Raw genomic sequence first — 27,093 nt, forward strand, 5'->3', positions numbered from 1 at the left:
GAAGGTAAGAAAATAAAACCATAAAATAAGAAATGAAATGCTTTAAATTTTTGACACTTACAAGCATGAATCTTTATTAAAAACGAGGAGATTTATGAGCAAAACCAGGACAAGATATCTTGGCTGAAGGGCCCTATTATACAACATACATACAGTTTTTAGTAGAAACTGGAGTAGTGAAACTATGTCAACATTTTTTCTATATATTTCTTTATTTCATTTAATGGTAAGATCAGACAGGATGGATAGGCTATATATACCTATATATACCAATGGCATTTTTTCAGACTGGGGAAAACATTACAAATCTTTTCTAATAAGCTACAGGGCTTTCATGATGCGGACCACTCACACTTACACTCTTATGCTCAGCATTTTCTGTTGTTGTTAAAGTTAAGAATAACCACATAAGTTGATGCCGATAATCATCTACTCAAGTTACTTGATACAACATTATTATAACTAAAATAGAGTTTGTAATTATAACAATCTTCAACAAAGACAGGCCCATATGGATCACAATAAAGCACTGTGATATAAACTCAAATTGGCCAGTGGGGGCCTAGATATAAAGAAATATGCTTGAGTAGGGAGGGAATAAAATTACATAATAATACTGTGTCATAGCAATACAGGTGTCATTTTAGGCTTTGTACCACACTCTGGCTTAAAAACAAAATTATTCTTCTAAATCATACACACAACTGTTTTTCAATCAATTAACACTTAGAAGCATGAATCTTTATTAAAGTAGCTACTTTCTACTTGCTGAAAAAAAATATGGAATTTGGGGCAGAGTATCAAGGTTTAAATCTAGTTCTAGCCCCTTGTAGATGAAAATCCAGGCAAAAGACATAAACTTATTGAGCTCCAATTTCTTTTTATTTTTATTGTTGGGGATTCATTGAGGGTGCAAGAAACCAGGTTACACTGAATGCATTTGTTAGCTAAAGTCCCTCTTATAATTGTGTCTTGCCCCCAAAAGGTGTGTCACACATGGAGACCCTACCCCTTCCCTCTCACTGCTCTTCCCTTATCCCACTCCCCTCCCTCCTTCCCTCTCACTGCTCTTCCCTTATCCCACTCCCCTCCCTCCTTCCCTCTCACTGCTCTTCCTTTCCCCCACCCCTCCCTCCTTCCCTCTCTCTGTTCTCCTCTTCCCCCACCCCCCACTGTACACTAGGTCATTAATTGTCCTCATATCAGAATCGAGTACATAGGATTCATGCTCCTCGATTCTTGTGATGCTTTACTAAGAATAATGTGTTCCACTTCCATCCAGGTTGATACAAAGTATGTAAAGTCTCCATCTTTTTTAATGGCTGAATAGTATTCCATGGTATACATATACCACAGCTTGTTAATCCATTCCTGGGCTGGTGGGCATTTAGGCTGTTTCCACATTTTGGTGATTGTAAATCGAGCTGCAATAAACAGTCTAGTGTAAGTGTCCTTATGATAAAAGGATTTTTTTCCTTCTGGGTAGATGCCCAGTAATGGGATTGCAGGATCAAATGGGAGGTCTAGTTTAAGTTCTTTGAGGGTTCTGCATACTTCCTTCCAAAAAGGTTGTACTAGTTTGCAGTCCCACCAGCAGTGGAAAAGTGTTCCTTTCTCTCTGCATCCATGCTAGCACCTACAATTTTGAGATTTTGTGATGTGGGCCATTCTCACTGGAGTTAGATGATATCTCAGGGTGGTTTTGATTTGCATTTCTCTACTAATTAGGGACGATGAGCATTTTTTCATATGTTTGTTAGCCATTCATCTGTCTTCTTTGGAGAAGGTTCTATTCATGTCTCTTGCCTATTGATACATAGGATTGTTGGCTTTTTTCACGTGGATTAATTTGAGTTCTCTATAGATCCTACTTATCAAGCTTTTGTCTAATTCAAAATATGCAAATATCCTTTCCCATTGTATAGGTTGTCTATTTGCTTTGGTTGTTGTTTCGGCTGTATAGAAGCTTTTCAGTTTAATTAAGTCCCATTTGTTTATTTTTGTTGTTGTTGCAATGGCCACAGAAGTCTTCTTCATAAAGTCTTTCTCCAGGTGGATATCATCAAGTGTTTTTCCTATGCTTTCTTTGAGGATTTTTATCGTTTCATGCCTTAAATTTAGGTCTTTTATCCATCTTGAATCAATTTTTGTGAGTGGAGAAAGGTGCTGGTCCAGTTTCAGTCTTTTACATGTAGATATCCAGTTCTCCCAGCACCATTTATTGAATAGGGAGTCTTTCCCCCAGTGTATATTCTTGTTTGTTTTATCAAAGATTAGGTGGCTGTAATATGTTAGTTTCATTTCCTGGTTTTCTGTTTGGTTCCAAATGTCTGTGTCTCTATTTTTGTCCAGTACCATGCTGTTTGACCACTATGGCTTTGTAGTACAGTCTAAAGTCTGGTAAGCTGATGCCTGAGCTTTGTTTTTGTTACTAAGAACTGCCTTAGCTACACAGGGTTTTTTTTCTGGTTCCATACAAAATGAAGAATTATTTTTTCCAAGTCTTGAAAGTACAATGTTGGTGTTTGAAAAGAGATGGCCTTGAATCTGTACATTGCTTTGGGAAATATAGACATTTTACTAATGTTGATTCTTTCCAGCCATGAGCATGGTATGTTCTTCCATTTGTTAATATCCTCTGTTATTTCTTTTCTTAGTGTTTCATAATTTTATTTATAGAGCTCCTTCACCTCTTTTGTTAGGTATATTCCTAGGTATTTCATTTCCTTTGAAGCTATGGTGAAGGGAGTTGTGTCCTTAGTTAGCCTCTTATCTTGGCTGTTATTGACGTATACACAGGCTACTGACTTGTGGACATTGATTTTAGATCCTGAGACGTTACTGTATTTTTTTGGTCACTTCCAGAATTCTTGTGGTTGAGCCTTTGGAGTTCTTTAAGTATAAGATCATATCATCAGCAAAGAGGGAAAGTTTGACCTTCTCTGCTCCTATTTGGATGCCCTTTATTTCCTTCTCTTGCCTAATTGTATTGGCTAGAACTTCCAGCACTGTGTTGAATAGCAGTCGCGATAGAGGACAACCTTGTCTGGTTCTCTAAGTGGAAAAACTTACATTTTACTCCATTCAGTAAAATATTAGCTGTGTGTTTGTCATAGATGGCTTCGATCGGTTTAAGAAATGTGCCACCTATGCCTATATTCTTCGGTGTTCTAATTAGAAAAGGATGCTGGATTTTATCAAATGCTTTTTCTGCATCTATTGAGAGGATCATATGGTCTTTATTTTTGCTTCTGTTGATACGGTGAATAACTTTTATGGGCTTGCGTATGTTAGATCAGCCTTGCATCCCTGGGATGAAACCTACTTGATCATGATGTATGACTTTTTTGATGATAAGCTGTAATCTATTGGCTAGGATTTTGTTGAGCTCCAATTTCTTTAGTAAAATTTGACAGAAGTGTAATCTCACAAGGTGGCTATGAAGAATCAATAATTTGATTCTTATGAAAGTATCCGTATACAAAGATGCTTCATACAAATGTTCACTCAGTTTCCCCATCTATTAAAACAGGCTTTTCATTAACTTTGATTGTTGTTGGAAGTAGTAGGGCAAACACTCTGTGTTTTTGCCTGTAACTCCAAAATCCTTTGAAAGTAAAATAATGGATGAAGAATTTCTTGGCAATAGAAGACTTGAAAATCTGTCATCCATGGTTTCCCACTATAACACAAGAGGCTAAGTAGTGCGATCACAGTTAGCAAGTTCCAAAGAAAAAAATTACATATATTTAAAACCGTATCTGCCAATTCCATAGGAAGCAATGTTTTGGGGATCACATACTTTCTCTCAATTTCAACACAGCCTATTCCCCCTTCACCTCACTTCAGATCACTGATTTTTAGTTGACACCACGTGACTTGTATGTAGAAGCCATGCTTAATAAACTTATTCATTCAACTCACACTCAGAATGTCAAGAGGATCACAGCATGAGAAGCATATGAAAAGTGCACCTCCTACCAAGAGCTCCAGCTTTGCTGTCAAGTAGGGGCAGGTGCTATGACTGGAACGGTGGATACAACTAATAAATTTCCACATGATATCTTCTTTCTCTTCTTCCCCCTCCATCTAACCTTTTTCTGTCTCAGAGTTGTCCTTTCTCTCTCTCTCTCTCTCTCTCCTCATTCCTTCAAGTTCCTCTTCCTCTCCCCACATCCATCTCTTTGACATTTATCCAGCCATTCACTCATTAATGTTTTCTACCTCTTGCTTTCTCTCTTTCTGTTTCTCTTCATTTCTCTGCCACCTACTTTGTTTTCAGATTTGACTATGACACAGTAAGAAATATCATTTACTTTGTGGCCCAGTGCACAAAAATGTGCTTATATACATATGTACCTAAATATCTTTATAGCTGAAACAAAAAATTTCAGGGATCAGGACCTATTCATCCAAACTATGTGTAACACATTCTGGTGTTTTCCATTATGTTCAGCTTTTTCTAAAATGCTGATTACAACTTACTAAACTGACTTCTCAACTAGCAATTTTAAGCATTGGTTTAGAATTCTGGCTTTGGTATCAGAAAGACATACATTTAAATCAAGACTCTAGCAATAGCTCTGTAACATTGGACATTATTTAAACTTTCTGTACCTGTTTCTCCCATATAAAATAAAGATGACAATATCTGTCTTACAGAATTATCATGAACATTAAGTAATATAAAGGATGCAAAGCAATGCCCTATGCACACAGTGTGCACCCAATATACTTTGATTGATGTTGGAACTAGTAGGGCAAACACTCTGTGGTTTTGCCTGTAATACTCATCACCAAGAAGAAATATGAATACAGTCATCAGTCACTTAACAATGAGAATATTTTCTGAGAAATACTTCATGAGGAGACTTCATCCTTGTTTGAGCATCAGAAAGTGTCCTTACACAAACTGAAATGGCATAGTCTGCTACACAGCCAGGCAACATGGCTGTGTCCCATTGTCCCTAGGCTATGAACCTGTACAACATGCTACATACTGAACACTGCAGGCAACACAATGTTGAGTACTTGTGTATCTGAACATATATAAAAATAGAAAACGTACAGTAAAAATACGGTGTAAAAATGGTACATCTATATAGGGCATTTGCCATGAGCAGAGTTTACAGGCCTGGGAATTGCTCAGGTGTGTGAGTATGAAGGCCTAGGACATTACTGTACAATACTGTAGACTTTATAAACACTGTATACTCAGGTTATACTAAATTAATTGAAAATGTCTTTTTTTTTTTAGTAATAAATTGTGCACAGAGAGTCTTTGTCCCTTTTTGCTCTCCTACCTAGGATTCCCACCTAGGAAGGGGAGTAAGGAAAGAAATGGTCAGGGGGAAAGTGCCATTCCTGAAAATACACTGGGATGAATCCATCTCCAGTATTTCTTTCTTTTTTTTTTTTTGCAGTTTTTGGCCGGGGCCGGGTTTGAACCCGCTACCTCCAGAATATGGGGGCGCCCTACTCCTTTGAGCCATAGGAGCCACCCCCTTGCTAGTATTTCTTACTTAAGCACCACCACCATTTTTTACTGCTCACAAAAAAGACTCACTTTACAGGGAGAAGTCAAAAGAAATGTAAGTCCACTTAAACTGTGTTTGTCAAGCTGCATGTTTTTTCATACATAGACCCAATTTGAAGCCTTGTTTAGGGTAATGCCCATTTCTCCTGTCACTGAGGGGAAAATGGTCTGTGATAAATAGCTTTAATTTCCTTGCACCCCAAGGTCAGCTTCCTAACAGGTGTACTGGAATGGTATTCCAGATCCCCTCTATGCTGGGCAAGCAGTGACAGCTTACGTTTTTGAAGGAATCCAGTGATGGATGCCCAAGCTTGGGCGTTGATGTTGCAAGTCCATGCTGAAGAAAAAGAGAAGCTATAATCCTCTTCTAGGAAAAGGGTAGCCTTTGTCAGACCCTTCAATTAATACCCAAGAAAATCCCTTTTAAGACGTCCCTGAGCCTGAGGATCACCTGTAGGGCTTGTTAAAACTCAAGATTGCTAAGCCCCAGCCCCTGACCTGATTTAGTAGGTGGTACCTGAGAATGTGCTTACTCACAAGTTCCCAGGTGATACTGATGCTGCTGGTCCGGGGGCCTCATGCTGAGAACCACTGCTCTAGGATGTGACTAGTTCAAGTAAAAGTGCTATCACACACAGTATAGAAGCACTATAATAAAATATGTAAGATTTTATACTATCTCTACATATTACAACCTTTGCATGTGAAGCACAAAACATTAAGAAAAGAAGTAAACTTTATTTTAGACGAGCTCAAATTGTGCTATTAGTTGTCTTGGTTACTTACAATCTCAATGGAGTTACAAGTAATGGGATTATTTCCATTTTATTGATAGATAAGAACAAAGGACCCAAGTGTCCATCAACACATAAATGGATTAATAAACTATGGTATAGGTACACCACGGAATACTACTCATCCATGAAAAGATGGAGACTTTGCATCTTTTGTATCAACCTAGATGATTTGGACAACATTCTCCTAAGTATCTCAGGAATAGAAAAACAAGCATCCTATGTACTCAATACTATATTTAAACTAGTAGATCAACAACTACAGGCCAACAGGAGAGAAAAAACAAATTAAAGAAGGGGTGGGAGGGAGGAGGGAGTCAGGTATGTTCTCATCCAATGGATACAATATGGGGTATATGGCACACTACCTGGATGAAGGACTCATACATGCAAACAGTGTATCTAACCATAGTGTCAGAATGAATGTTTGCTGAGCTGGGAAACCAAATGACTTGTGATGTAGGAAACGCAACAGACTCACATGCTGCTTTCTGCACCTTTTCCCAGGAATTACAATAATATCCAAGAGATATATTAAAAATGTTTCTCACTATATCTGCTATATAGGGGAAATTTCTTTATAAAGACAGGATAATATATATTTTAGCTGTGATGGGAGCTCTTGGTAGCAGGCAGCTGCCTAGAGATGTCCTGCTTTATTTTTTCTTTATTTTCTACTTTTCTGAAGAGGCCAATGTCTTTATTACACCAAGGCAGAAAATCCTGAACAAAGGCTATTGTAAGGCTATAATAAGAACAAATGGATTTACTGTTATATCTCAATGTGGCCTCTCCAAAGACCATGTTCTCCCATTACAAATTGGGAAAGGCAGTGCTCAGAATGATAATAGTTATTATACTGACTGACAAGGCAGCTCTCAAAGAATTTCTTATTTTCCCATAAATGAAATTTATGGTTGTAAAAAAGATAGCCCAAATTTATTTTTAATAAAAACATTTACAATGAAAAAATCTCCTCATACGTAGAGGAAATCTATGATTAAAATGCTGCAGCATTTTTTAAAACAATAGGGTAAGTGACAGTGCCTGAAGAAGACACACAGAAGTGAACACTATCTGTGCCAAGTTGTCTCGGTTTCCCCCAGGAGCTCCACTTTGTGCAAGATAGGCACAAATTAGAAAAAAGACAGACACTGAAGACCATGTTAACTGATGTTATCTGCTGCTTCTGGGAAAGACTACCTTCCACTAGGAGCGGTGATACAAAGTGGTGATTAAGAGGGCAACCTGTAGGGTCAGACTGGGATTCAAATCCTACCTCTGCTGCTTATTGGCTGCGTGACCTTGGGCAGGCTACCTCACTTCTCTGGGTCACAATTTTCTCATCTGTAAGTGGGTACAATGCATATACTGAGGTCCCACACAAACCCCCTTACCAGACACACTCCAAAGTATCATCGCACGCTCATCCTCTAGCTGCTGTGAGGCTGCTAGATTAGCCAGCGAGGGCTGCCAGAAAAGAACACCACACACTCAGTGGTTTGAACAGCAGACATTTCTTTCTCACAGTTCTGGAGGCCAGGAAGTCCAAGATCAAGGTACCAGCAGGGTCGGATTCCTCAGAGGCCCCTCTTCTTGCCCTTTCTCACAAGGCTGCCCCTCTGCACATACATGCCCCTGGTGTCTCTCTGTCCCAATCCCCTCTTCTTATAAGGACAATAGTTAGATGCCCTCTTCTCCTGAGAATTGTTCACAGGTTCAAGAATCATCCTTACCAAAGAGGGAATGCCTTGCCTTCAACCTGGGGGTAGTCCTGGCCAGTAGTGTTATTTCCGTCCCAGAGCTCTCTGTGGGATCAGACTGTGGCCAGTCTCCAGCCAAGACCACATCCTTGCTCAGCTCCTTCCTCTGCCTTGTCCAGACAGAGCTCCCTCAACTCAACCCTCCTACACACCTTAGAGCTCTCCCACAGTAAAATACATGCAACCGAATGTCCATCTCATTCTCTGCTTCTAAGGAACCCAACTAAAGGCCTGGGCATTACGTCGTATAATAGTAATATCTTCACTCATAGGTAAGACATAAAATATTATAAAAAATAAGTGATGCTATGTGATAAGATAAATATCCCTTAAAGGAAAATAGCCAGATGCCAGTAGGGTCATATTCTTTTTGTTATAACTCTAGTTCTCAGACCTTGTAGAAAATAGAACCTACATTTATAGACACTGCTGAAGTGAGTCATTGTCAGGTATCAATTATGTCGCAGATGACTAAATCTTTTCTCTCTTGAGTTCTAGTTTCCTGGCCCTGCTCAAAATCTCAAAAGCTCCATCTAGCATGATATTCAGACCATAGCAGGTGTTCAATAAATGGCAGTTATCCTTACTCTCAGTAGGTAGAAAGTGTTACTTTCCATAATAGTTGGAGTGAGAATTCTCTTTAAGAAATTGTATTTAGAAAAATATATGGAAAATGCACAGGGGAAAAAATAATATGATCCCTCTGCCAGAGGTGAAAGGAGGGCTTTGGCCTTACCCCAGAAAGGGGGAGGGAGAAGAGTGGAAGGGTCAGAGCAAGATGGAGGAAGGTCACATGCTCTGTGAGATACCAAATTCATCCAACACTTGGGCTGAGTGAAAAAGCTGAGTTTCATGTCTGAACAGATGGGTGCCAAAGAGAGGCCTTCAGCCTGTAGACACAGGGAAGTCTGTAGCAACATGTTTTCAGCAGTTATGAACAGAGCTTCAAAAAATATATAGTTTAGGCTCGGCGCCCGTAGCATAGTGGTTTTGGCACCGGCCACACACACCCAGGCTGGTGGGTTCAAACCCGACCTGGGCTAGCTAAACAACGATAACTGCAACAAAAAAATAGCTGGGTGTTGTGGCAAGCACCTGTATTCTCAGCTACTTAGGAGACTGAGTCAGGAGAATCACTTAAGCCCAAGAGTTTGAGATTGCTGTGAGCTGTGACGCCATGACACTCTACTGAGGGTGACATAGTGAGAATCTATCTCAAAAAAAAAAAAAAAAATATATATATATATATATACACATATATATATTTGGTTTGAGCCAAGCTTACCAAATCTCCCAGGGGTAAGGAGGTCCAAGCTGACATCTAGGTTACCTCTTTATTAGTACGTAAAGGAAGCATTTACAATCATGCACTATATAAAGATATTTTGATCAACAACAGATCACATATATGACAGTGGTCCCATAAGATTATAATGTAGCTGAAAAATTCCTGTTGCCTAGTGATTTAGGCATTGTAACATGACAGCACAACACATCACTCACGTGTCTGTGGTGATACTGGTGTAAATGAATTTGTTGCAGTTATGATAATACATAATACTTGGTGATGATAGCAAACGACTTTGTTACTAGTTTATGTACTTACTACACTCTACTTATTACCATTATTTTACAGTATGCTTCTGCTCATAAAAAACAAAAAAAGTGTGCTGTAAAACAGCCTGAGGCAGGCCCTGTAGGAGGTAATCCAGAAGAAGGCATTGCTTTTACAGGAGATGACACCTCTATGCCTGTTGTCCCTTCTGAAGACCTTCCAGTGGGACAAGGTGAAGATGTGGATGTGGAAGACAGAGATATTGATGATTCTCACCCTACAGGCCTAGGCCAATATGTGTGTTTGTGTCTTAGTTTTCAACAAGAAAAGTTAAAAATATAAAAACAGTTTAATAGAAAGCTTATAGATTAGGGATATAAAGAAAGAAAATATTTTTATACTGCTATATAATGTGTTTGTGTTTTAAGCTAAGTATTATTCCAAAAAAAGTCAAAAAGGAAATAAAAATGTTAAAATAATCTAAGGTTAATTTATTATTGAAGGGCAGTGCCTGTGACTCAGTGAGTAGGGCGCTGGCCCCATATACTGAGGCTGACAGGTTCGAACCTGGCCCCTGCCAAACTGCAACCAAAAAATAGCTGGGTGTTGTGGTGGGTGCCTGTAGTCCCAGCTACTGGGGAAGCTGAGGCAAGAGATTCACCTAAGCCTAGGAGTTGGAAGTTGCTGTGAGCTGTGACACCACGGCACTCTACTGAGGGCAATAAAGTGAGACTCTGTCTCTATTAAAAAAAAAATTATTATCGAAGAAAGAGAACTTTTAATTAATTTAGTTTAGACTAAGTGTATAGTGTTTTTAGTTTAGACTAAAACTAAATTAGTTTAGACTAAGTGTATAGTGTTTTTAAAGTCCACAGCAGTGCACAGTAACTTCCTAGACCTTCACATTCACCCACCACTCACTCATGATTCAGCCAGAGCAACTTCCTATAAGCTCCATTCATGGTAAGTGCCCCAATGGAGCATTTTTATCCTTTATATTGTATCTTTACTGTACTTTTTCTATGTTAGATATGTTTGGATACACAAATATGTAGCCACAACTGTTTGCAGTATTTAGGACAGTAACATGGTACAAAGGTTTATAGCCTGGGAGCAATAGGCTATGCCATGTAATCTTGGCGTGTAGGTGACAGTAACCACCTGGGTTTGTGTGAGTACACTCTGTGATGTTCACACCATGTCAAAATCACCTCAAGATGCATTTCTGAGAATACACCCCTGGTTTGAAGCGATGCATGACTGTACATATAAAGAGTCAACAACAGAGCTAGAGAAGACCACTCCTCAGCCAGAAGTAGCCTGTCCCTCAGGGAGATCGCTGAACTCTACCAACAAGATAAAAACTGCTCCTAAAATCCCAGCCTTCCATTCTCCCAGGAGCCAAGAAAGGTGCTCAGTCTCTTACCCCTCCACATATCTTCCCTTGTACTGTTAGAAGAAAATGACTAACACTTTGACATTTTGCTGTTTTTGTCAGGGCATTTTGTGAAGGCATTTTTGTCAATCTCTAAACTTCAAGTCAACATACATTGGATTTACTTTTCCTCTTCAATTTTTAAAAGCAATCTCTCCCCCTGAAATGGTTTTCAGGGTTATGCAGTGAGTCATCAGCTGGGCCTAGGACACAGTTCTCATGGTGTCCTCATTCCTGGCGGCAGCAATTAAGATTGTTGATTGGAGCTCAGAAGTCATAGAGAGGGAAAAACCAGCAATCACTGCTTCCCTGGGTGAGTCATCTCTTTTTATGGATTCCATGGGCCCATGCTGGGGGTCCCAGAGAGGCTGTTATTCCACATGCCAAATGGCTGTTGCATCTCTTTTCATTACAAAGTGCCCCCTTATGGGCCCATGGAAAGCAAAGGTAATTTTCAGTCACCAATACATTTAGTGGCACTGAGGCTTGCAGTAGCATATTTGCTAAGGAATATTTTGAAGCAAAGTTCAGTCCAGGGAAGAATATGGACAGTCCCCAGTGAAATCAACTCACTCAGACTGTGAGGGAGAAATGGACACTCCAGACACCTTCCTCTTCCAGACACTCAGTTCTGCAGTCAGACCCAATCTTCTGTCTCCCTGTGTCTTACCCAGGCTACACAAATCTTGCCTAAAGCACTAACCCTGTCAATCTGCCCTTCAGTGACACCCATTGCCAATAAAACTGAGCACAAAATCTTCATTTGACAGGCAAAGCCTTTTATCATCTAGTTGCAACCCACTTTCTCAGATCTGCCTCCTCCTCCTACCAATGAATCTGGCTGCCCTCATTTAAAGGTATGTACCAGAAAGGGCTTCTGAGTGGGTAGCTCTGGGCTGGGTCCAGGCAACTTTATTTTTCTGATTGCAATGAAAGCTATAAAGTTAAATAAATTCAGTGGCACTAGCTACATTTCAAGTGCTCAATAACCACTTGAAACAAGATTATACAATATTTCCAACATCATAGAAAATCCTATCAGATAACACATTCTAGATGGTTTTCACTACATATGTCTAACTCTGCTGGGCCACATCTTCCAGTTGCAATTTGGCTAGATTTCTTTGAGTCCCTGGGAAGTGGGTCCCTTTACCTCTCCGACCCTCAGTTCCTCCCCTGGCCAGCACACCCTCACCTCCACCATCACAAATCCCTATTGTTGCAAAGGAAAGGTAGAACTTTAGGCCCATGGAGATGCTCCAGCCTTCAGTCTTGGACTTAGCAGAGGAAACACAGGGATTCCACCCGACCCCAGCCCATGTCTCCCAGTGCCACAGTAAGGGATTTATAATATCAAATCTTTTCATCTCTAAGATGCCCTTTTTTGCTTTCTTTTACATAGTAGTATCTACACATACAGCTTCAATAGATACATAACTGCACCTTCCGCTCCAGAGAAATGGACCTCTCAGCTCCCCACAGTAGACAACGTCTTTCCCAACATAGCAGGACCATGACAGCACCGTGTCACTAATATAAATACAGGTGGAACTGCACCATAAATACAAACAATACATTTATACTCTTAGGGGGAGGTACATAGCAGCTGCTCAATGTTACGTCCCTTTGATGCTTTCTTTTCCCACACAGTAAGTTATAGGTTAGTACCTTGACCTTTTCTAAAATAAACCCTCAGAACAAGGGCTAAAATTAACTCTACTGATTAGTGTGCCTTACAAGATCACACATGAGGCTGTGAAAAGAAATAATTTTCTTAGCTAAAATGCATATTAATGACCCTTTCTGTATGGAGGGCTAAATTAACTACAGTACAGTACCTTTTTTTATATATAGGACAGCAGGTTTTGTCATGAGACTTTCTCAGAGTGACATCTCTATATTTGACCAAGTTCATTCTCTCTACAAACACTCACACACATATATTCACACACAACAAAAATAAGTTCCACACTTCTTTTAGAAATAGATTCCCGCGAGTGCTAGAGTCTGTGTTTTTATCCTATGTGTCAAAATTACTTTCCCTCAGGCAAACCTGTAACACTACTCTAAAATCTTTTTTTTGCTGGTTTAGAGAGCAATACCCAAAATGATCGGGTAAAGTTGGTCTTTTCTCTTCTAGATTCAGAAAAATGAATTCAATCTAGGAAATACATTCTCACAAGGAGAAATATAGGAGACTTTACAGAGACCCCCCTAAGGATCTAGTATAATAGCTGGCTGTGTTTGGTGGCAGAAGACACCTACTTCTGTGACTTTTGACAACTGGTGTGAGTTCGCTGGGCCACAGACATCTCATCTATAAAATGGGGATACTAATAACTTACCATCCTAAAAACCAGGGCCTGAATTAGATGATTTGAGGCTACTTTTCTGTTCTAAGGATTACAAATCTATGATAGGCACTAATGGACTAGATCCATGTGTTAGTGGGTTTGGGCTGCCTTAACAGAATTCTACAGATTAGAGAGCTGAAATAACAGAAATTTCTTTCTCATAAGTCTGGAGGCTGGAAGCCCATGATCAAGGTGCTGGCAGAACTGGTGTCTGGTGAGGGCTCACTTTCTGGTTTGCATGTGGCTGTCCTTGTATCTTTATGTGGCACAGAAGAGAGAGACAGGAAACAAGTTCTTTTATGGCTCTATTTACAAAGGCATTAAACCCTATCCTGTGGGCTCTACCCTTATGACCTATTAACCTCCTATACGTCCCACCTCCAAATATCATCCCTTTGGGGATTAGGATTTCAACATATGAATTTTGGGGGGACACAAACAGGCAATACATTTAACCAGTGTGCATATGAAACATCTGTGGAACTTGATGAAATTTGGGTTTAGATTGTAGGTCTGAAGTGGGCCTGAGATTCTGTATTTTGGACATGCTTGCTGGTGATGGAGATGTTGCTGGTCCATAAACCACACTTTGAGTAGCAAAAGAGTTGACTATCTGCCCCTGGCCACCAAGTGTTTGCCAAGAAGTGAGATTATAACTAAGACTGCACAAAGCTGAAGGATTTAAATTGCTGCCAAAATGAGGCCTCTGCCTCTTTAATCTTATTTCTTTCTGGTTGTATTTCCCCACTAACAGAATTTCTTTCATGTACATTGTTTGTTACCAGAGAAAGCACCTTGTAAGCCAAATGGGATTACCTCTTTGATGAAGTCCAGAGGTCATAATTTCTTTTTCCTACCTCTGGCCTCCTTGAAAACATTTGTCTTGGCTCAGCGTCTATAGCATAGTGGTTACAGCATCAGCCACATACACGGAGGCTGGCAAGTTTGAACCCAGCCTGGGCCAGCTAAACAACAATGACAATTGTAACAAAAAATAGCCGGACATTGTGGTGGATGCCTGTAGTCCCAGAACTTGGGAGGCTGAGGCAAGAGAATGGCTTAAGCCCAAGGGGTTGAGGTTGCTGTGAGCCGTGATGCCATAGCATTCTACCAAAGTGACATAATGAGACGCTGTCTCAAAAAAAAAAAAAAAAAGAAAGAAAGAAAACATTTGTCTTCCATTGGTAACACCCCTCTACTAACCAGTCAGCTGGAGTGATCAGGACACTTCTAGAAGATTCCTGCTGGCATAGATGTTCTTAGCTTACAATGTGAAGAGGCAAAGTTAATACAGTGAGATGGCAGGAGAGGTGGGTGGGGGAGTGGGCGGGAGGGAAAGAGGGATAGATTTTAAGGAGCTGGCTCATATTCACATAATTGTGCAGTCTGTAAGTCCAAAATCTATAAGGTAGGCCATCAGACTGTTACTGTTGCAATCTTGAGCCTCAAGGGAGACTCAAGGGAGAGTTATCTTGAGCCCAAAGGAAGTTTGGAAACAGAACTCCTGTGGGGAAGATCTGTCTCTTGACACTTTCAACTGACTGGATGAGGTCCACTCACATCATGGAAGATAATTTGCTTCACTCAAAATCTACTAATTTAATTGTCAATCATGTCTAAAAAATCTCCTTCACAGCAACAGACTGGTGTTTGACAAAGCAACAGGGCACCATATTCTAGGAAGGTTAATATGTAAAATTAATCATCACAGTATCTAACAGGAATATTTTTTTCCAACTATGATTCTGAGAGAGGAGCAGTTCTCAACCTGTGGGTCGTGACCCTTTTGTAACAATGAAAATATATTTTGCATATCCAGATATTTACATTTCGATTCATAACATTAGCAAAATTATAGTTATGAAGTAGCAAGGAAAATAATTTTATGGTTGGGGGTCACCACAACATGAGGAACTATATTAAAGGGTCGCGGCATTAGGAGGCATGAGAAGTGGTTCTCAACCACTGTGATAGATGATAAAGTTGTCAAAGAGAACTCAGTTCTTCTATTCAGGTTGCAAAATTTCCAAACAATTCCAGGCCGCTTCCAGTATTGAGAAACATCTTGACTTTTAAATATTGACTTTTAGGCAAGGGTAACCATCAGTGTCTTAACAAATAGAAACCTTTCGTACTATCAGGATCTATAGCCTATCTTGCAAAGCTCCTTGTTCCTAAGTATTCATGGTTTCCTGTCTACAGTCAATCTGGTAGAGTTCTATTTACAGTCATTCTCAGAATATCTTTTTCATCAACACTTTGAAGTTTTCAAACCTCTCTGATGAGCCTGACTGACTATTTGGGCTAGACACGGATGCCTATCATGGACAGAGGCAGGTAAACAGGATACCTTACCAGGTGGTACCTCTACAAGGCTTCCTTTTGGTGGGTATGGGTGGTCTGTGCTGTACCATAACCATAGAGGAAGTGTGAGCACAAAAGGCTCACAGATTCATTGAAATCATTTTCCTTGTTGATTACTGATGCAGTGATTCAAATGATCATCCCTTGACACAGACAGCACACTGATAAAATCACCAAAGTTAAAAAAAATATATATTAAAAGCCTAATTTGGAAAAACTACAAACAAACAAAACTCCACCAGATCTCTTACAATAGCCAGGAATCACTTCCAACTTTTTGAGAAGCTAGGTGTCTTAGGTGGGTTTCCCAGAAAAAGGCTCTGAAATTAGAATTTTTGTGAAAATTATTAATATTTATTAGACAGGTAGTATTAGGCAGAATCCCATCATGTATGACTTTGGCTTAATCTATGGAGCTCTAGAGAAGAGTAATAGGAAGGCACTGAAGTATTTATATTCTTCTATCCACCAGTCATTTTTTAAAAGTCTATGTCTGGTGAGCCAGGGGTATGAGAGTGAGATGTATATTCCCAGGCACTTATGGCTCTTTGATTTTTTTTGTTTGTTTGTTTTGAGACAAAAGTCTCACTCTGTCACCCTAGCTACGTAGAGTGTCATGGCATCACAGTTTACAGCAATGTCAAACTCTTGGGCTCAAGAGATCCTCTTGCCTCAGCCTCCCAAGTAGCTGGGACTACAGGCACCCATCACAATGCCTGGCTAATTTTTCTATTTTTAGTAGAGATGGGGTGTGTCACACTTGCTCAGGCTGGTCTTGGACTCCTGAGCTCAAGTGATCCACCTGCCTCAGCCTCTCGGGCCACTAGGATTACAGGTGTGAGCCACTGCAGCTAGCCTTCTGGCTGTCTTTGAATATAGGCAAAGCAGGCTGGCAGACTGAGAGTAGCATCTCTCCCCGCATCCCCCGGAAATACACAGCCCAGAGACTGAACAGAAGAAAATGGCAAAAGGATGGACAGAGCCCCGATAGTGGCTGCTAATTAGGGGAAACTTTCTTTCCTGACACTTAGTTCCTATTAGGCTTCTCCAGTCTCACCTATTTGTAGTTTCTCTAATTAGACAGACACCCTCCTGCCACATGCCTCCACCAAGAACAGGTGCTTCCCAGTCTCCATCAAAAGGTGCCTGAGCTGTTCAACCTCACCCATATGTCTCAACCCTTGTTGGTTTCACCTCTTTGAACTAACACTTTCACTTCTCATATACCTTTTACATTTCAACTTGAGCTAGCCTGTCCTACTTTGCCTTTACCTAACCCAAATTCCAAACCTAAATGACTCTTTAGTTTCACTTTGCATCTTGTCATACAGAAATTAGTTCCTCTAAGACAGTGAATCTCCCCCATTCCTAACTCCAGTTGACCCAGCCTCCTGACATGGAGTGGAACTTTTATGTTCTGTCCTCAATTACTCAGCTGTGGTGTTTATGGAATTATAATTCATGTTTAGCTAACAACTTTCCCAAGAAATCCGCACCCACAATGAAGAAAATCTTGGGAAGTCACAATGTTCAGTGTCTCTCCCTGTTAATATTGTGCTCCCAGCTCTTTCAGAGCATGTATGTTTATGCACTTCAACTATCCTTACACTGCAAACAATGAGAAAGCCTAGGGCATGCCTACTGATTTGCATCAAATTCTTTTCATAAACAACAATGCTAAGTTATCCAACTAGAAAATTAAATTTGGCCTATTCAATAACTAAGGAGAAATAGATGTGTCATCCATTTGCATGGTAATAGTATTAAAAGTGTTAGTTTTGGTAAACTGAAGCAAGGTTTTAGTAAAGGAAAGGGGAACATATTTTCAAGTTTACATTTTCCAATGCTGTTAGTGTATCTACCAGCATGCTTAGAACACAAAGGCATTGGGTAGAAAATGACTTACAGTAAGAGTCACCAAACTATAGCTTGTGTGCTAAATCTGGGCTGCCTGCTTTTTAAATAAAGTTTTGTTGGAATATGTCCACAGCCTACCTATGCTGTTTGTGGCTGTTATCTCTCTTTAATTACGCTAGCTTTCAACAGTAATTGAACACAGAGTAGTTGTAACACAGATGGTATGTCACAGAGCCTAAGATATTTACTATCAACTGTTTAAGAAAGTTTTATTTTCTTAACCTTTTAAAACTTTGATTTTGACAATAAACAGCTACTGGTCACTCTGGATAAACAAACCTCTAGGATATCCTCTAATTCAAACTCCTGGCTACTTCCAATGCATCCATTCATACTAAACTTGGAAATTCTACATTTGGTGTTCAGTGATAATGAGAATCTTCATTGTGAAGCAGTGGCCTTTTCACCTGAAAGATCTTTTTGAACTTGTTCTAGATTCTAAGAGCCAAAGAAATGTGAGAAATCACTTTTATAATAGTATCTGATTTCAGCTTTACGTGGTAACTGATTCTTACTCAAATACCAAATGCCACCAACCAACCCCTCTCCCAAAGCCAGGCAAGGACAGCAGACAAAATTGTGAGTGAGGCCGTGACCTTGTAAAGGCTGTACCCTCTATAATCAGTTTACCAAACAATGTCTACCCACTGGCTGGGAGATATTCAAGCAAGCTTTGTTTTCACTCAGGACTTTTGGTAGAAAAAAAGACTCCTGAGAAATTAAAACTCCAAATGTGAGCTGTGTTTAAAATGTCAATTTATACTCCTTATGTTTTGTAGAATTTTGTGGGAAATTAACATTAAATTGGTCTCCAGCAATTATACAGGATGCCTGCCAGAAACGAAAAGAAATGGCTCTGGAAGGGCGTATATTCCTACAACTTGCGGCTTAGCATTTGCTCAGAGAAAAGAAACTGTCGATTACAAACTCCTAATCCAAAATTATGCATGCCAAACAATGTTAAAAGGAACGTATAACTTTGTAGAGGTATTTCTGGAGAATAAACTTCTAAAAGTAAAACTGCTAGGTCGGGAGTAGGACCAATCCAGTGAGAGAGGATGTTTCCCCGGGATATGTGCGTAGTTTGTGCTCACATTTCATTTAAGTCTCTACTGAACACTACCTCCTAAATAAACCTACATACGTGCAATATAATGAATAAGCATAAAGCAAATGTTGTAGCTGTAAAACTACTATCTAGGTCAAGGAACTCTGAATTAACCAGTGTCTCAGCAGCACCACCTATGTCCTTATATCCTGTATCCCTTCCTACTCGTCACCCTGAGTGTCACCCTAGAAATAACCAATGTTTTAGCTTTCTTGGTAATCACCTCCTTGCCTTTCTCTACAGTTTGAAAAATGTGTGATTCCTAAATGACATTTATCTGATTTTGATGGTTATATAAAAGATATTATACCTTAGGGAGTCTTGTCCTATGCATTATGTTTGTAAGATTATCTATATTGTCATGAAGAATTGAAGTGCATTATTTTCATTGCTGTAGAGCATCCTATCATATGAATATACTATAATTTATTCATCACACTATTAGGTCATTTAATATGGAGTGTCTAATTTTGAATCAAAAGTTTAGTTTATTACATCTCAAACAAGAAGTAGTACAATTAATCAAAGTATGCCCCTAAATTATTGACTCAGTTTTGCCATCTTAGTGGTAGCCAGTTTATGCCAGCAGAAGAAGCCTGGAAGGTGAGTAGAACTGAAATTCCTTTCTCCACAGCTTGTTGAGAATTGAATATTTTTCCTTGTAGGAAAGAGCCTGAAGCCTGAAAAAGTGTTAGTCAGTTCATGCAAGGTCTGGTGAATATAGGATAATGACAGAGAGTTTCCAAGGTCAGCCTTTGTAGTTTGAGCAGAACTGTTTGTGTAATGTGTGTTGAGCATTGTCTTTGCAAGAGAGTTGGCCTTTCTCTATCAACCAACCTTGGGTGTTTAATCTCAAGCATCCTCATGATTTCATCCAATTGGCTGCAGTAGGTATCCACAGTAATTGACTGACCAGGCTTTACGAAGCTATAGTGGATAATACCAGCACTGGACCATGAAACAGACACCATTAGGTTTTTTAATGAAAATCGGTTATGGACTGTGTTTCAGTGCTTCAACTTTATCCAACCATTGTGACAAACACTTGAGATTATCAAAAAGAAACCATTTTTCATGGTGTAGAAATGCCCACCAACCCAGGAATGGATTAACAAGCTGTGCATATGTATACTGTGGAATACTATTCAGCTATTAAAAAAAATGGAGACTTTACATCCTTCGTATTAACCTGGACAGAAGTGGAAGACATTATTCTTAGTAAAGCATCACAAGAATGGAGAAGCATGAATCCTATGTACTCAATTTTGATATGAGGACAATTAATGACAATTAAGGTCATGGGGGGGGAGGAAAAGCCGAGAGAGGGAAGGAGGGAAGGGGGCGGGGCCTTGGTGTGTGCCACACCTTTTGGGGGCAAGACATGATTGCAAGAGGGACTTTACCTAACAATTGCAAACAGTGTAATCTGGCTTATTGTACCCTCAATGAATCCCCAACAATAAAAAAAAAAAAGAAAAAGAAATGGTTTACCTTTATGTCATTATGGCAAAGAAAGACAAGTTTTGAGACTATTTCTCTTCAGACACTAGCTCAATTCACACAGAGCCCATCTATCCAGCATTTTAAACTTATTGATTTGTTTTGAATAGTCTAATATTGTTGGAATAGTAATGTCAAACTTTGCTGATAGTTCATGTGTAGGTTGAGAAGGATACGCTTCCAACTACAGTTTTCAGCTCATCATTACCCACCTCAGTCTCCGCTCACCATGTGGCTCATTTTCAAGATTAAAATCACCAGAGCAGAATTTCTCAAACCATGGATGTACTGTGCCTGCATTAGCCACATCGTTCCCTAACACCTCATTTATATTTGGAGCTGCATTCATTTCATGATAGAACTCATTCAAAAATAACAGTTTTTTTACTTATCCATTGTTATACCAAATCACTCTTAAAAAACTTTTGAAAGATAATTATAAGTCAAAAATGTGTGTTAGAAAGAATGAGGATATGGCTTCACAATAAAAATATAACAAGAAGTGTCAAAGCAAAATGTCATAGACATTGTCAAACTTAGTACTTAAGGAAATGGGACGTTTCATATTTAATAACCTTTAATATTAATAAATGTTTGCACTGTTTCTAGTTTGAGGCTATTACAGCATTCTTGCATGAGTCTCCTGGTGTACACAGGCACAAATGTTTCCAAGGAATACAGTCAGGAATGAAATCATTGAGCCATAGATGTTCATCTTTATTAGATGATGACAGGAGCTTTTCTCCAAAGAAGCAGCATCAATTTTTTGACCTATATAGTTCCATATCTTTTTTTTTATTTTTTGTAGTTTTTTGGCTGGGGCTGGATTTGAACCCGCCACCTCTGGCATATGGGGCCGGGGCCCTACTCCTTTGAGCCACAGGCACTGCCCTAGTTCCCTATCTTTCACGACAGTTGGTATTGTCAAGCTTTTAAATTTTTGTCCCTCTGAATGGTATGTAACGGTTATCTAAATGTGGGTTTTAATTCAATTTCCTTAATTTACTCTATATGAATTCTAGGTTGGAAGTTGCTTTCAGCACACAGAAGATGTCAATAACATGTCCTTTATTGTTAGCAGGGCAGCAATTAGTTTCTCACTCCTTTGAAGGTGATTTGTTGGTTTGTCTCTGGACTTTTTAAAGAATTTCTGCATCTTTCGTTATCTGAAGTTTTAACATGATGTATCAAGCTGTAAATTTCTTTTTAATTTTGCTACTTGGGTCTCATAAATCTATTGAGTGATATCTACCATTGATTCTGAAAAATTCTCACCTTTTATTTCTTCAAATATTGTTTGTTTCTTTCCGGGACTCTAGTTAAATAATTTTAGATCTCACTGTATCCTTCATGCCTTCTTCCCTTTCTTCTGTAATTCCACGTTTTGTCTTTTAATGCTATAACGTATTATGACCTTCCTTTCAGTTTGTTAATTTCTGCTTCAACTACATAAAATCTGATGCTAAATCCACTCAGTAAGCTCTTTTTTTTTTTCATCGTTTTGTGTATTTATTACGAATACACCAGGACGCACACAGAGTTGGGCTGTGACTCTTATGCTGTCTCCGTTTTTTCTCCTCCATGGTGTGTTTTTAAGGTCTACCCACATGGCCACACACGTCTCTGCTCTTTGCCGACTGCGGCTTCGCTCTCTCTGTGAGCAGACGTGATAGGTTATGTACCCCCACTATCAGGGTTGCGACAGACTGCCGGGTCGTCCACATTCTCTTGCAGACGTGGGTGTAAGTTTCTCAGCAGTATACCCTACACACATGAATTTTACGGAGATTTTCCAGGCTGTCCTTCAGAAAACTACGGAGTCTGCACTCCCATCTGTAGTGAATACTAATATCCATTTCCTTACTACCTTGTCAACAATTGCTATTGTCTGACTTCTAATTGTTCCTGTGTTGTGGGTATAAAGTGGTAGATATTTCATTGTTTTATATAATTTTGCATTTCCCTTACAATAGTGAGGTTGAACATTTCTTCATATTTTACTTTTTATATCCTTGGCCCATTTTTCTACTGGGCTCCAGACATTTTCATTGTATTCTAGAATTTCCTTGTATGTTCTAGATAAGGTGATGATAAGCTTTTTTGGTAAAGGGCCAATATAGGAGATATTTTAGGCCTGGAGATCAGATATATTTTACTGTACCAACTCAGCTCTGTGGCTCAGTAAGCTCTTTTTAATTTTTTTCCCCTTTCTGTTGAGTTCTTAATTTCAGTGTATTTTATTTTTCATCTCTACAAGTTTTGGGGCTTTTTTCTAATAGGCTATATGATTTTTTAAGTTTTTTGTTTCCTGCAAATATTTTTAAGCTTTTTTTTTTTTAATCTATTTAAACACCAGAAGTATTACTACTTTACAGCCTATGTTAAACAATTCCAATATCTAAAGTCTTTATGAGTTTAGTCTGTGTCTAGCCTGTTGAAAATGAGGTTAGTCTAATCCAGGGAAAACTCACTGGCATTACCCAACCTACATTAATAGCAATAGAATGCCACTGTGTTTTATAAGATAGTATATTTTATTTCTATTTGTGTTTTTAAAAGTTCATTTTCTAACTTCTCCTTCTTAGACCTTAGAATGTTACATTCTATGAGGTTAGGAACTTTTCTTTTACCATTATAGCCTCAACATCCATCATATGTACTTCATATGCAGCATACATGTACATCATATGCACTTTACAAATGACCTTTTAAAAATTGTTGAATAAAAATATCTTTTAGGGTGGCGCCTGTGGGTCAATGAAGTAGGGTGCTGGCCCCATATTCTGAGAGTGGCGGGTTCGAACCCGACCCCAGCCAAACTGCAACAACAACAACAAAAATAGCCAGGCGTTGTGGCAGGCACCTGTAGTCCCAGCTACTCAGGAGGCTGAGGCAAGAGAATCGCGTAAGCCCAAGAGCTGGAGGTTGCTGTGAGCTGTGATGCTATGGCACTCTACCGAGGACAACAAAGTGAGACTCTGCCTCTAAAAGAAAAAATATCTATCTCTTTATATATATTCTTTTAAAAATATTATAAAATACTTCTTCAAAATTATATTTTATCCATAAGATATAACAGTCCTGTTTTTCCCTACACCTTTGCTTACATTGTATATTCTCAGTCTTATAAATCTTTGCCTATTTGTTTTACAAAAATGTGATATATTATAGCTTTAATTTTATTTATAGAATAATTCGTAAGCCATGGGAGGCTGAAGTGGATAGACAGCTTGAGTTCACAAGTTCAAGACCAGCCTGAGCAAGACTGAGACCCTGTCTCAAATTAAAAAAAGAAATATTAGTAAGGTGGACTTACTCTTTATTAACTGTTTGTAGTAGGTTTCATGAAATTGTTTGGTATTTCCTTTGCTCATTTTTCTATCAGGTTGTTTTTCTTATTGATTTAAGGGAATAAATAGAATATACAAGGTCCAATTAAGTTCATGAAGCCATCTTAGAAAAAGTGCTAAATACCTCATTGCTGAATTCTATGGTCACCTTTGAAGAACTCCCCTTGGGAAGCTATGCACTGTTGCCAGCACCTTGTCTTTCAAAACACTTTTTCTAGGACGAAACACTTTTTTGCAAACTTTATTGTCCAACCTCACACGATGACAGCTCTGATGGCCATTCCAGAAAGAATTCCAAAATCGCTTTGAATAACACAGAGAATATAATCTACGTCTGCAGATCAGGGAAGCATTCTCTGTAAACAGGGTACTTAAACTGAAGACTAAGGAATGAATAGGCATGACCTAGGTACGTAGTTTAGACATGGTTTATCTTTGGGAGAAACAGCCTTTTCAAAGATTGGAAAGATGTGGGCATACCCAAAGAACAGAAAGAAAGCCAGTATATTGGATCATCAGGCATAGAGTAGCCAACTATTCTGTTTTTTAATGTTAAAACTGAGAAAGTCCCCAGCAAACTATGATGCCTGGTCACCCTAACAGAGTGAGATAGAGTGTGGCATGGGGTGAGGCTGGAGGTGAGGCGGGGAGGAGCAAGTAAGCAGGGGCCTTGAAAGTCATGTGAAAATTTCTTAGAAAAATAAAAGGGGAAAATATATTTTATACATAATAAGTGAAATTTCTTCTATGTAATCATTTATAAAACCCAATTTGAAATACAAAATTCATAGTTAAAATGGTGAGATAATTACTGAAATATTTAATTATCAACTATAAATTTATAAAAATTTAACAATGCAAATAGCTGAAGTATTCTGTGGCCTCACTCAATAAAATGAAAATGTTTCAAACAATGGGGAGGAGAAAAATTATCAGTGTTAAAGTAAGAAAATATTGTGCATTTCTGATTCTAAGATCTGAATTAATGGTATCCTATTAAAAAGCCTCTAGAAAATTCTTTAGTATATAATGAACCTTGACTATGGAAGAGGTGCATATATAGAAATATAAATTTGGGCCCTTCAGTGATATTGCTGTGTACTCAACTAGAACTATGTGTATTCCAATAGTATAGCTTTGTCCCAGGCATCCAATTTTTCTTTCATAAGCCATTAAACTAAAAATAACTTTCTATCTTCTCAAGAGAAAATTAAACAAAATAGGAATACATTCATTTCAGAATATAACTGGAAACACAGGAAGAGCTATATGTGTAATTTATTAATGCTGACACAGAGCAATCCATTTAAAGATATCCTGTATAATCCCATGCCACAAGGGACAGAACACATTTCACTGTCACCATATCTCCCAGTCCCTGAAGGTTTTATTTCCATGATGATAAAAGCTGAAAATCAACCTGCTCTAATGCATTGATTGCATTTGCTGATACTATAGCTCTCCAAGGACTATTTTTCTGAAAAGTTGAAGAACAACACAAAATTATTTATCAATTTGCATCTTATTTGGGATTCTCAATGATGAAAAACTGCTGTGCCTAGCAAATGCTGGAGCCAGGCATTTGGATGATTCATTTTGAAACTCCCAAACTCTTTGGAAGTAATATATAAGTAAATAAATATACTTCACCACACAATTATTCCCATAGGAGGCCCCACAAAACAATTTCCAGATCTTATATCTACCTACTTAGAACATCAAATGATGTTGATTAAAGTAGAAAAGTACATCATCTCAGTAAGAATGCCGAATTTTATGACCATTACAATTACATTGGCAACATTAATTCTGCCTATTAATGATTTCACATTCATGGAATTCAAATAGAGTAAGGTTTTTACCTTACAGCACCCTATTCATAGAATGGGCTCCTACTGCTTCATTATCCCTTTTCCAATTTATTAAAAATTGTTTAATGGGGTAGTACAAATGGAGAAATTATTCATGATATCCCAGAATATTTACTGCCAATTCTTTCAATGTTTCACTACATCCCTAGAACAGTAGTTCCCAAAGAGTGGTCCAGGGGCCAGAGAGTCCTTGAGATGCTTTCAGGAAATCCAAATGCTAGACTATTTCATGACAATACTAAGTTGCTATTTGCTGTATTCACTCTTGTCCTATCATTAGTATACAGTGGAGTTTTCCAGAGACTACATGGCATGTACTGTCACAATAGTCTAAATGCAAAGCAGATATGAGAATCCAGCTGCCTTCTATTAGTCGAGTCATTAAAACAATTATAAAAGTGTAAAACAATGCTACTCTTCTCAATAAAATAGTTAATTTTCATAATAAATGTTATTTACATTATTATTTAATAAGTTTATTACTGTTATTTTTAAGTAACACTTTTAGGTTCTTAGTTTTACTTACCGATGCAGTATATACCTATAGATATAACCACAAAAGCAAAAGCTCTTTGATGTCCTGGAAAACTTTTAAGAGTGGAAAGATGTTTGAAACCTGTTAACCTGGAGTTTATTCAAGAGCTGGGAACATCACTATCTGCAAGGAAGATACCACCTCATGTACATGATCAAGATGAACACCTACAGTAAAAAAGGAGCATGCCAATATCACGTACCCCTGATACGAGCTCTGAGAAGGACACAGCACCATGTCAATGGTAGTCCTTCCTAGAACACACAACCTCGATCTGATTATGAGAAAATACCAGGCAAACTTATTGAAACATAATCTACAAAATATATGACCCAGAATCAAAAGTGTCAAGGCCATAAAAGACAATGAAAAGCTTTTCTGGTTTTTGATGATTATACTATGGCTATGTAAGATGTTAACATTAAAGGAATTTGGGTAGAGGAGTATGGAGGAGGTATAGAAACACAATATACTTTTTTTTTTTTTAACAGATTTTCTATAAATTATTCAAAATGATTTCAAAATAGAAAGTTTAAAAAATAAATTAATCAAAACAGAAGCAATAATATTAATAATATAATCTTCTTTACAACATCATAAGGACTTAGAGGCAACCAGTGTGAAATGTTTTCCACATTACCTAACCTACAAATGGAGGTTACTATTTTCATTCTTCTGCTCAAAATCTTTTAGTGGTTTCTCACCCTTTTGTGAGAAGAGTTTCTATTTTGTGGGTGAACATGCTCAAATCCTGCACAGCCTGATTCCAAGTTACCTTTTTACCTTGCATTATCTTTTTATTATGGTAAAATATATATAACATAAAATTTACCATTTATTAAGTGTACAGTTGAGTGGCATTAAGTACATTCACATTGTTCTGCAACCATCATCACTATCCAAATCCAAAACTTTTTTATCTTCCTCAAATGAAACTTTGTACCATAAAACAATAACAGTCCATCTCCTTTCCCCCAGCCCCTGGCAACCACCATTCTACTTCCTGTCTCA

The 27,093-nt window shown here is 38.5% G+C and overlaps 1 protein-coding gene across 10 annotated transcripts in view; it reads right to left on the bottom strand.

The window, feature by feature from the left end:
* NEK11 (NIMA related kinase 11) overlaps positions 1-27,093 on the bottom strand; it is a 324,099-nt gene that overhangs the window by 103,965 nt on the left and 193,041 nt on the right. The window lies entirely within an intron of this gene.

This window comes from Nycticebus coucang, chromosome 8 (assembly GCF_027406575.1).
Source record: "Nycticebus coucang isolate mNycCou1 chromosome 8, mNycCou1.pri, whole genome shotgun sequence".
NCBI classification, from domain to species: Eukaryota; Metazoa; Chordata; class Mammalia; order Primates; family Lorisidae; genus Nycticebus; species Nycticebus coucang.